The sequence below is a fragment of the Rattus norvegicus genome, chromosome 7, assembly GCF_036323735.1.
Source record: "Rattus norvegicus strain BN/NHsdMcwi chromosome 7, GRCr8, whole genome shotgun sequence".
NCBI lineage: Eukaryota > Metazoa > Chordata > Mammalia > Rodentia > Muridae > Rattus > Rattus norvegicus.
In genome coordinates this window covers 86,626,981-86,637,144 of record NC_086025.1, presented here as the reverse complement: position 1 = coordinate 86,637,144, position 10,164 = coordinate 86,626,981, and the positions used below count along the sequence as shown (strand labels likewise).

The 10,164-nt window shown below is 42.2% G+C and overlaps 2 pseudogenes; both read left to right on the top strand.

The window, feature by feature from the left end:
* Positions 1 to 303: 303 nt before the first annotated feature.
* Gapdh-ps31 (Glyceraldehyde-3-phosphate dehydrogenase, pseudogene 31) lies at positions 304 to 2,933 on the top strand (annotated as a pseudogene).
* Positions 2,794 to 3,079, top strand: Coa6-ps2 (cytochrome c oxidase assembly factor 6, pseudogene 2; annotated as a pseudogene).
* The last annotated feature ends 7,085 nt before the right edge of the window (positions 3,080 to 10,164 follow it).

The following is a 10,164-nucleotide window of genomic DNA, read 5'->3' as shown; positions in this document are numbered from 1 at the left end:
TAATTAAAAAAAAGGAAAAAATAAAATAAATTGAAGTAGGAAGCTCCCTGGGACTTAGCCACCAACCAGGAGCAAACACCGGTTGGTCTGAGGCCCCTAGAACATATATAACAGAGGTCTACCTAGTCTGGCCCCAGTGGGAGAAGATGTGCTTAATCCTCAAAAGCCTTGAGGCCCCAAGGAAGGGGAGGTCTGGTGGGGAGAAAGCTCTCTCTCGGAGGCAAGGGGAAGGGGCAATCAAATGAGGACCTGTTGGGGGGGGGGACTGGGTGGGAGCAATGACTGGAATGTGAGTGAATAAAATAATTTAAATTTTAAAAAATGAAGTAGGAAGCAGTTCTTCAGTGGCAAATTCAATGGCACAGTCAAGACTGAGAATGGGACTCTTGCCATCTACGGGAAGCCCATAACCATCTTCCAGGAGCAAGATCCCACTAATATCAAATGGGGTAATGCTGGTGTTGAATATGTCATGGAGCCTTCTGGCATCCTTACCACCATGGAGCAGGTCAGGGCCCACTTGAAGGCTGAGGCCAAATGGGTCATCATCTCTGCCCCTTTGGCCAATGCCCCCATGTTTGTAATGGGTGTGAACCACGAGATACATGACAACTCAAGACTCATGACTCAAGATTGTCCTCAATGCATCCTGTACCACCAAGTGCTTAGCCCTCCTGGCCAAGGTCATCTAGGACAACTTTGGCATTGTAGAAGGACTCATGACCACAGTCCATACCATCACTGCCATTCAGAGGGGATAGCCCCTCTGGAAAGCTGTGGCATGATGGCCTTGAGGTTGCCCAGAACATCATCCCTGCATCCACTGGTGCTGCCAAGGCTGTGGGCAAGGTCATCACAAACCTGAACGGGAAGCTCACTGGCATGGCCTTCCGTGTTTCTACCCCCAATGCATCTGTTGTGGATCTGACATGCCACCTGGAGAAACCTGCCAAGTATGATGACATTAAGAAGGTGGTGAAGCAGGCATCCAAGGGCCCCACTAAAGGGCATCCTGGGCTACACTGAGGACCAGGTTGTCTCCTGCGACTTCTACAGCAATTCCCACTCTTCCACCCCTGATGCTGGGGCTGGCATTGCTCTCAGTGACAACTTTGTAAAGCTCATTTCTTGGTATGACAATGAATACGGCTACAGCAACAGGGTGGTGTTCCTCATGTCCTACACGACTTCCAGGAGTAAGAAACCCTGGACTACCCACCCCAGCCCAGCAAGGACACTGAGAGCAAGAGAAAGGCCCTCATTTGCTGAGGAGTCCCTGTCTCAAGTCAGCCCCCAACATTGAGCATCTCCCTCACAATTTCCAACCCAGACCCCCATAATAATAGGAGGGGCCAAGGGAACCCTCCCTACTCTCTAGAATACCATCAATCTAGTTTGATGCACCCCTCCACCCCCAAAAAAGAATGGAGGTAACATGTAAAATGTATGTTAATCAAAAACACATGTGAAACCAGCCCATTTTTTAAAATGATGGCAGACAGGAGCAGGTCACTCAGTGGAGATAATCAGAACTAGAGATTTGGTGGCAACAGGTATGGGAGCCACAGCGAAGGAGCAGGTCATTGATTCCAGCCACCACTGAACCTGCCTTCCCCTGGAGCCACCTGCTAATCAGTACCACCACTAGAGCTCCAAACCTGGCACAGGTGTAGAATCTGCAGCCGCAGCAGCTGTTCATCTTGCTGGATGGAGGAGAAAATGGTACCTCAGAGCAATGGTCATGAGCTGCAAACATGATGGGCATACTGGAATACCATCAGGGCTTGCTGGTCCGCAGGGCAAGGTGGTATTAGCAACTTGGAGCCCCCGATACTATGTCCAACTTCACTCTCACCTCGACTCTTAACAACTACCAGATACTAGAGATGAAGAATGGTTCATTTTCTGGATTGAGTCTCCGGGAAATACTTTCCGGATCATGCCACTGGAGGTCATGTTGATGTCCATAAGCCGTGCTACCCCTAGCAACCAAATATATGTCCATGATCAGTCGGGTGCCTCTCCAAAGCAGAGGTGTCTGTGATCTGAGCAGCTGCAGGCTGCTATGAGGAGAAAAGCTTCTTTTGTAGTGATATTGATGACTGCAGACTCATAACTGAGAATAAGGGACTTTGAAGGCTTCTGTGCCATCTCCCTCCACCTAAGAAAAAGAAACAGTCCAGACATGAGGGTCTTGAAAAGAGTCCTTTAAAATTGTGCTAAAGATACTAAAGTGTAGCCCTTCACAATTGATGGCTTCTGGCAGGGTAGAGAAAGCATTCAGTTTTCTTCAAGAGGCCAGCTTCTGAAGTTTGAACATGCTCTAATAAGTATATGGGCAGCACAAATTGGACTTGATAGATTTTTTTCTTTTTTGGTGGGGGCTGTTGACAGTAGGATGGTAGACCTAGGAATAATGGGAATTGAATGTGATCAAGTGTGTTTTTAGAATCCTGAAATAACTAATAAAATATTACGTTGAGGGTTGGGGGGCGGAAAAAAAGGCTTAGGCTTATTCCAGATGGAGGGGAGGGGTCTTCAGAATTAACAAATGGCTTTGATAGGTGAAAAGGAAACAGCCCATACCATAAAAGAAAGCAAGGATTCGCCTATTTGCAGACGGTGGCCAGGATGGTCAATCTGTGGCGGGCACTTTCGCAGTGAGTTTCCCTGTGCTATTGATGGACCTTCAGGGCAACAGTGCCACAAGCACAGTCTGCACCGCGCTCCCACGTGGGTTGATCCCCGGGTCGCACGTCACGTCACGTGTCTCCCCAAGTGACCCCTGCAGGAATGGCAACCCGGTCCATGAAGGAAAGGCAGGTGTGATGGGATGCGCGATACCTGTACTGGACGACAACAGGAGGACACAGCCCGGTGCCAGAAGCTGAGGAGCTCATTCGAGGCCAGTTGCCCCCAGCAGTAGATAAAATATTTTGACGAAAGAAGAGGCTACTTAAAATTTAAGGAAATATTTGAAGCAGAAGGATCCCAGTCTTCACCGTCAACTGAAAATTCTGAGCCTTCTTTCTGGACTTTCACACAAATGGTAATTATTCCTTTGGACTTCCAGAAATGATTCCCAGGCAAAAGCAGCTTTTATCACAGTGCACATCGGCTCATGTTCTCTGTAAAGAACAGTTACTAAAATGGTGGAAAAAGCATAAGATCTCATCACTCAAACTATGAAGGACTGCTTTAATTTAGTGAGGGATCCATTTTAAGAAAAAGCATAAAATTATTATATAAGAAGTTTATTCTAAAAAAATACATTGTTCATCTTCCTTTCCCCCTTTGGAATAAAAGCTGAATAGTAGGCAAATATAGTAGGCCCATTAAAAAATAAAAACTGAAAAAGAAGAAAAAGAAGAAAAGGGAAAAGAAAGCGAAGATCCCATGTCTAAACTGCAGAGCTTCCTAATGCACAATGACGATGCTTAGTGAACTGCTGAGACAGAAGTCCAGAGACTCGGCTTGTAGCTGAGCCTCTGCACCCCTTAAAGGAAGTTCTTTGCTTCTTTAATCTACCAGCTTGACCTTTGCACTTCCACCCCCATAAAGACAGTCAACAATATCTTAGTAGGTGGCCTTGAAACTCTAACATCATCGTCTGACAATCCCTAACACATTGTAAGCTACGTAGAAATAGAACCTTGCTTCGATCAATATTTGGATGGAAGGCAAAAAACTGAAAAGACATTTTGGGCATAACAAGGAATCCTGTTGTTCACTCAGGAGGTTTCACTTTTGACTCTAAGTCAATAACAGCACTTGCCCAGTAGAGAAGGGAGGGTTGTTTGAAAAATATTCCCATCTGATGCAACTCACAGAAAGCCCAATTTCTAAGATCTGACACATTACACTATGTGAAATAAGGGTAATGCCACACAGTCCCACTTATGTGCAGCATCTAAAACAAAAGCCAAGCTCCCAGGTGTAGAAGGTGGAAAAGTTGTTGTCGAGGTCTGAAGAGAAGGAAAATTAAGAGACATGATTCAGTGAGCATAAACTTTCAGCTACTTAAGATTAAGAAGCTCTGGGGCAGTTTTACCACACAGTGCTAACAGGTAATAAAACTACGGTGATCACCAAAATGCTCAATAGAATAGAACACAAGTGAGGTGTTGTTGCCCTACTTCTAGAAGGGCATCAGAAAAAGGAGGAAATTTTTAGAGGTGATAAAATGCTTATTATCTTGACTGTGTTACTGATTTAATAGATGAATGACTGTTCGAATCTAACTAATGATACATGTTCAATATACAGGTCTTTTGTATACTAGCTGTGTCTCAATAAAGTGACCGTTTGAAAGAAATCCTATAATACTTTCAATTAAAACAGAACTGCTTTAGGGTGAGGTTCAACTTCAAGTAATAATGGTTAGTACTAATTGTCAACTTGACACAACTTCGAATCACTTAGGAAGGGAGTCTCAAGGTGGTCCACATTAGGGTAGTTGTTGGGCATGTCTGCCGGGTATTAGATTTCGTTAATTGAAGTCAGAAGAACAAACTTGACAGTGGGTGGCACTATTTTCCAGTCCAGAGAATTAGCTAAGCCCTAAGTACCTTTCTCTGCTCTTGACTAAGGACACAATGGGATCAGCCACCTCGAGGGTCTGCCAAAGGGACTCCTCTTCAGTGACGGACCATACCATGGAATTGTGAGCACAAATAAGCCCCATATCACCTGAGCTGCTGGATGTCACTGTATCTCATCACAGCTATAGAAATGAAAGTTGAGCAGATAATTACGTTCCAGTCCAAATTTCCAATGATTTACGATTTACTCAAACAGAGGTGCTGACACTAACTGCTACAAAACACAGTGTTCAGCTAAACCAAGGGAGCGATCAAATTACATATTTTACACTTTAGGACCTTATCCTAAAGACACATGCCTGTTTTTGGGGGTCTGCTTTTCTTACAGACTCTGGCCATGTTAAGTAATTTATTGAGATATATTGACTACATCATTTGGTGTGCCCATTTCAGATATATAATTTGAATACTTCTAATAAATGTACAGGCAGGTAAGTAATCTTTAGACACTTTCTCTCCTCCCCTCCAAATCAGACCCCAAGTATCATTCCTGTCCCTATAGCAATCTGCCTGCTGAGGCCTTCCCTTTCTCTCTACATTCATCCCCAGAAGATCATGCAGATCTCCTACAGCCTCCCTCACTACCCTGTCCTTGTGCCTGTCAGGATGCCATCTGAGAGTTATGACAGCCAAGAAAGCAGATAGGCCAGAGAAGGTGATCTTTAGATAGTCACCTTCTTTTCTCTCTACCAAATTCAACCACTTAGTCTCATCATAAGCTCTGTAGCAGACTACGGGCTATGGCTTCTTTTCCATCTCTGCCCTCATTCCTAGGGGCCTAAGTAGATCCTGGTGGCATACCCTGTTTACCTCCTTCCTGTGCACCCAGTCAGCACCCCACTCACTTCTAACTCATCTCCATCCCTAAGTGTTAGTTGCCAAATACCACAGAACACATTCGAACCAGAATGGACCTAACCTGGCAGGATCTCAAAAGCATTCCCTGTTAGGCAAGCCACAGCTATCACACTCTCCTACGAACCAGAGAGGACAACAGAAACCAAGAAACAGAACACTCACCCAACGAAGAAAATCTCAGATTTCAGCACTTAGAATTACAATAATCCCAAATCTAGATGCCTAGACACACCCCCCGATGTAAAATCACAATCATAAGAGCCAAAGCAGTTTTTTTCCACAGAAACCCAGCAACCCTATGACAGCAGGCAGGCCCTGAGAAGTGCAACATGACCAAAGCATGAGGCAAGAACTTCAAACTAGCCATTATTAATACCTTAGAGCTCTTTAAATAGAAAAATGACTAAATCCCTTAAAGAAATCTATGAAAACACAAACAATAGAATGAAATGAAATGAAAAAGAGTTCAAGACATGAAAGTAGAATTAGAATCAACAAGGAACCTAACTGAGGGAAAATGGAAAATGAAAAAATTAAGAATTTTTACAGTAAACTCAGAAGTAAGCCTCACCAACAGAATATAAGAAAAGAAAAAGAGAAACTAAGGCATTGAAGACATGATAGAAGTAATGGATTCCTCTGTCAAAGAAAATGTCAAATCTAAAAAGATCCAGGCACAACACATCCAGGAAATCTGGGACAGTGTGAAAAGATTAACCTATGAAAAATAGTAATAGAGGAAGGAGAAGAAATCTAGATCAAAGGCAAAGAAAACATTTTCAACAAAGTCGTAGAAGAAAATTTCCCCAACCTAAAGAAGGAGGTGCCTTTCAAGGTACAGGAAGCATACAGAACACTAAGTAGACTGAACCAGAAAAACAATTTTCACCACATTACATAATCAAAGCAATAACTATTAGTAACAAAGAAAGTATATTAAAAGCAGAAAGAAAAAGAGACCAAATAATATATTAGGACATACCAATTAAAATAATACTAGACACCTTAATGAAGCCAGAAGGGCCTGGAGAGATGTTCTACAAGCACTAATACAAGCACAGAATACTATGGACAGCAAAATTTTCAATCACAATAGTTGGATAAAGATAATTCATGATTGTATTATGCAATGTCTCTTTATATTGAGGGAATTTATTGTGATGAGTAACAGTCTGTAGTACAACTAACCTAAAAATGGTCAGCTGTGGAGGGGAAGTCTAAGAATCTAGTAGTTGCTCAGTCCCACAAGGCTAATTGTTTCAGTTGGTCTTCTATAGAAGTAGGTTCCAACAGATGTGCTGGCAAGTAAATGTAAGCAGGCAAAGGAAAGTGTGTCTTCCTTCTTCCAGTGTCCTTATGTAGACCTCCAGCAAAAGATGTGGCCCAGATTAAAAATGTGTACCACCAAGCCTGGGATTTGCTTTGTCCCAGGCTGACCTTGAACTCAGAGATTTCTTTGCCTCAGTTTCCTGGGATTAAAGGAGTATTCTGTCTGTCTTTCCTGGGCCTAAGCTTTTCATGGACACTACGACTCAAAATGTCTATGCCAAGATTCAGGTCAGGAACTTATCTCTTCCAACCTCAAGATCTGGATCACAGGTGACCTCTCTAATTTTGGATTATAGTTCATTCCAGATATAGTCAAATTGACAACCAGGAATAGCCATTACAATGATAAAAGTAATTTAAGCAGCATCATTATGTAAATTCAGCCCCACAGAAGGCACTAGAAGGAAAATTTTAATCTGAAGAGGCTAATCACAACCAAGAAAACACAAAGAATAAATAATTTCAGGCCACCAGATCAAATGGAGAAAAAAACTCCCAAAACAAAAACCACAATATAATAGGACTCAACAAACACTACTCATTAATAACTCACAATGTCAGTGAAAACAGATTCCATTCTTCTGTTGCATCCAAGATACACATTAACATAAAGGGCGTACATAACCTCATTGTAGGAGAATGGAAACGATATCCCTAGAAAAAAAACCTAAGAAGAGAGTTGGTGTAGACATTTTAATATTGACTAAATGGACTTCAAAACAAAACTAATCAGAAGAGGTAGAGAAGGACATTACACACTCATCAAAGGAAAAATCCACCAAGAGGACATTGTAATTCTTAACATCTATGCACCAAACACAGAGTCACCCAAGTTCATAAAAGAAACACTATTACAGTTTAAGTCACTTATTGACCCACACATACTGATAGTGGGAGACTTCAATACCCCACTCCCACCAATACATCATCTAGACAAAAACAAAATGAAAAATGCCGAAGCTAACTGATATCATAAACCAAGTGGGCCTAACAGATATTTAAAGAGCATTTCTTAGGGTTGGGGATTTAGCTCAGTGGTAGAGCGCTTGCCTAGCAAGTGCAAGGCCCTGGGTTCGGTCCCCAGCTCCGAAAAAAGAAACATTAAAGAGCATTTCTTCTAAACACAAAGAAATATCCATTCTTCTCAGAATCTCATGGAACTTTCTCCAAAACTGATCACATACTTGTACACACAAAAAAGTCTCAAAACATACAAGAAAACTGACATACCCCCGACACACACACAATCTGATTAATGTGGATTAAAGCCTGGAATAAACAACAACAGAAACAACAGAAGCTCACAAACTCATGGAAATTGAACAACTCACTTCAAACAGACAAAAAAAATGCATCAAGTTAGAAATTAGAAACAAAGTAAAAACTTTCTAAAATTAAATGAAACCAGATTAAATAGAAACCATAACATACCCAAACTTACAGGATTCATGGAAGGCAATTCTGAGAAGCAAGTTCATAGCACTAAGTGCCTACCTAAAAAAAATTGGAACTATTTCTTACTAGAAACTAAACAACACACCTGAAAGTTTTAGAATGAAAAGACAAAATAACATCCTAGTGGTTATTAGCAAAAAATAATCAAACTCAGGGGTGAAATCAATAAAATAGAAAACCAACAAAACAACAACAAAATAATGCATAGAGTCAATGAAATAAAGAGTTGGTTCTTTCAGAAAATCCATAAGATTGACAAACCATTAGCCAAATTATCTAAAAGGCAGAGAGAAGATCCAAATCAACAAAATTAAATATGAAAAGTGAAGTCCTGGGCATGACCTGGTCAGGAAGCAGGCCTGAGATAACCCCTGCCTGGTGTCACCCAGCATGAGCAGTGCACAGAAACTCCAGAGATGACCCCACACACCTAGGAGTCACTAAGATGAGCAAGTAAATGGTAGAGATAAGACAAAGAATGGCAGAAGTTTGTATGCACAATGAAGAGAGCCAGAACCCGAGACTCAAGAGTAGTAAGGAACTGCTTGATGTAAATAGCCAGCCATGGTGAGGTCCTGGACTGTGCCATGTTTGTATCCATGAATGTGCAGCAGTCAGGGTCTGTTACCACCAAAGACCAGGTGGCCATCCCGGGTCTGGGCTGCCCCACCTGGAGACATGTTGATTGTCTGAGGGTTATGCCAAACTTGTCCACCCCTTACCACCTACAGTACTCAAGAGAATAGGCCCAGTACTATGCCTAGAAAACCTCAAGCTGACCCTAGTTCCAGGGGTTGCAGGTGAACCGGCCCCAAAGGCATGAGTACAGGAGAGCTGACCATGCCCCTCACTGGCTACAACACTCGGGACAGTAGGTCCTGCACCTTGCTTAGGAAGCAGAATAGAGCTGACCCATTGGCATGGATGTGAGTGAGTCAGCCTGAGGGGATGAGAATGCGGGAGCTGGCTCTGCCTCTTCTTAGCTTTAGCATTGGGTGAGCTAACCAGGACAGTGCTGGAGAACTTGGCCTGGTAGTGCGGGTGCTGGAAAGCTAACAGTGTAACCAACACAGCTTCCATCCAAGCTCAGGTCCAGGGCTTTGAGTTGGCCCACCCCAACATCTGCCCCATCTATGAGCTACTGAAGAGCATGAAGTAGCTGATCCTGTACATCCAAAGCTGCAGGGACTCCATGACACAGGGCAACAACAGGATAATGAAGAAGAGTCCCAGAGAGAACCTAGTACTGATAGCGTACCAGAAGCTAGAGACCTCAAACCAGACCAATGACTCCTTTCAATGAACATTTGCAAATAAAGAAGTATGGACAAAGGGTATACCATAAGACATATTGTGACACACTACAGTGTCTACAACCATTTTTTTTCTTTTCTTTTTGGGGAAGGTTGCAAGGGCAGAAGGCAAGTATAAAGGGACAGAGAGGTAAGAAAGACTGGGGTGCATGGTGTGAAATTCATGAAGTATCAATAAAAAGTTAAAATTTAAAAAGATATATACAGTAGATAACACAAACGAAGTTAAATAAAGATCAGATAAGCAATTTAAATAGACATATAACCCTTAGAATAGAAACAGTCATTAAAATTCTCCTAACCAAAGCATAAAACTTTGGGCCAGATGGTTTTAGTGCAGTAGCCTACCAAATATTCAAAGAAAAGTTAACCCCAATATTCCATTAATCATTTCCCAAAATAGAAACAGAAAGAACATTGCCCAATTCATTTTATGAGGGCACAGTTACTTTGATAACCAAATCAAAAATGACTCAACAAGAAAGAATTACAGACCAATTTCTTTTATAAACACAGTAGCAAAATTACTCAATAAGATACTTGCAAAACAAATAAAAGAACACATCAAAGAGGTCACCTACCATGATCAACTGAGGTGTAGGACGGTT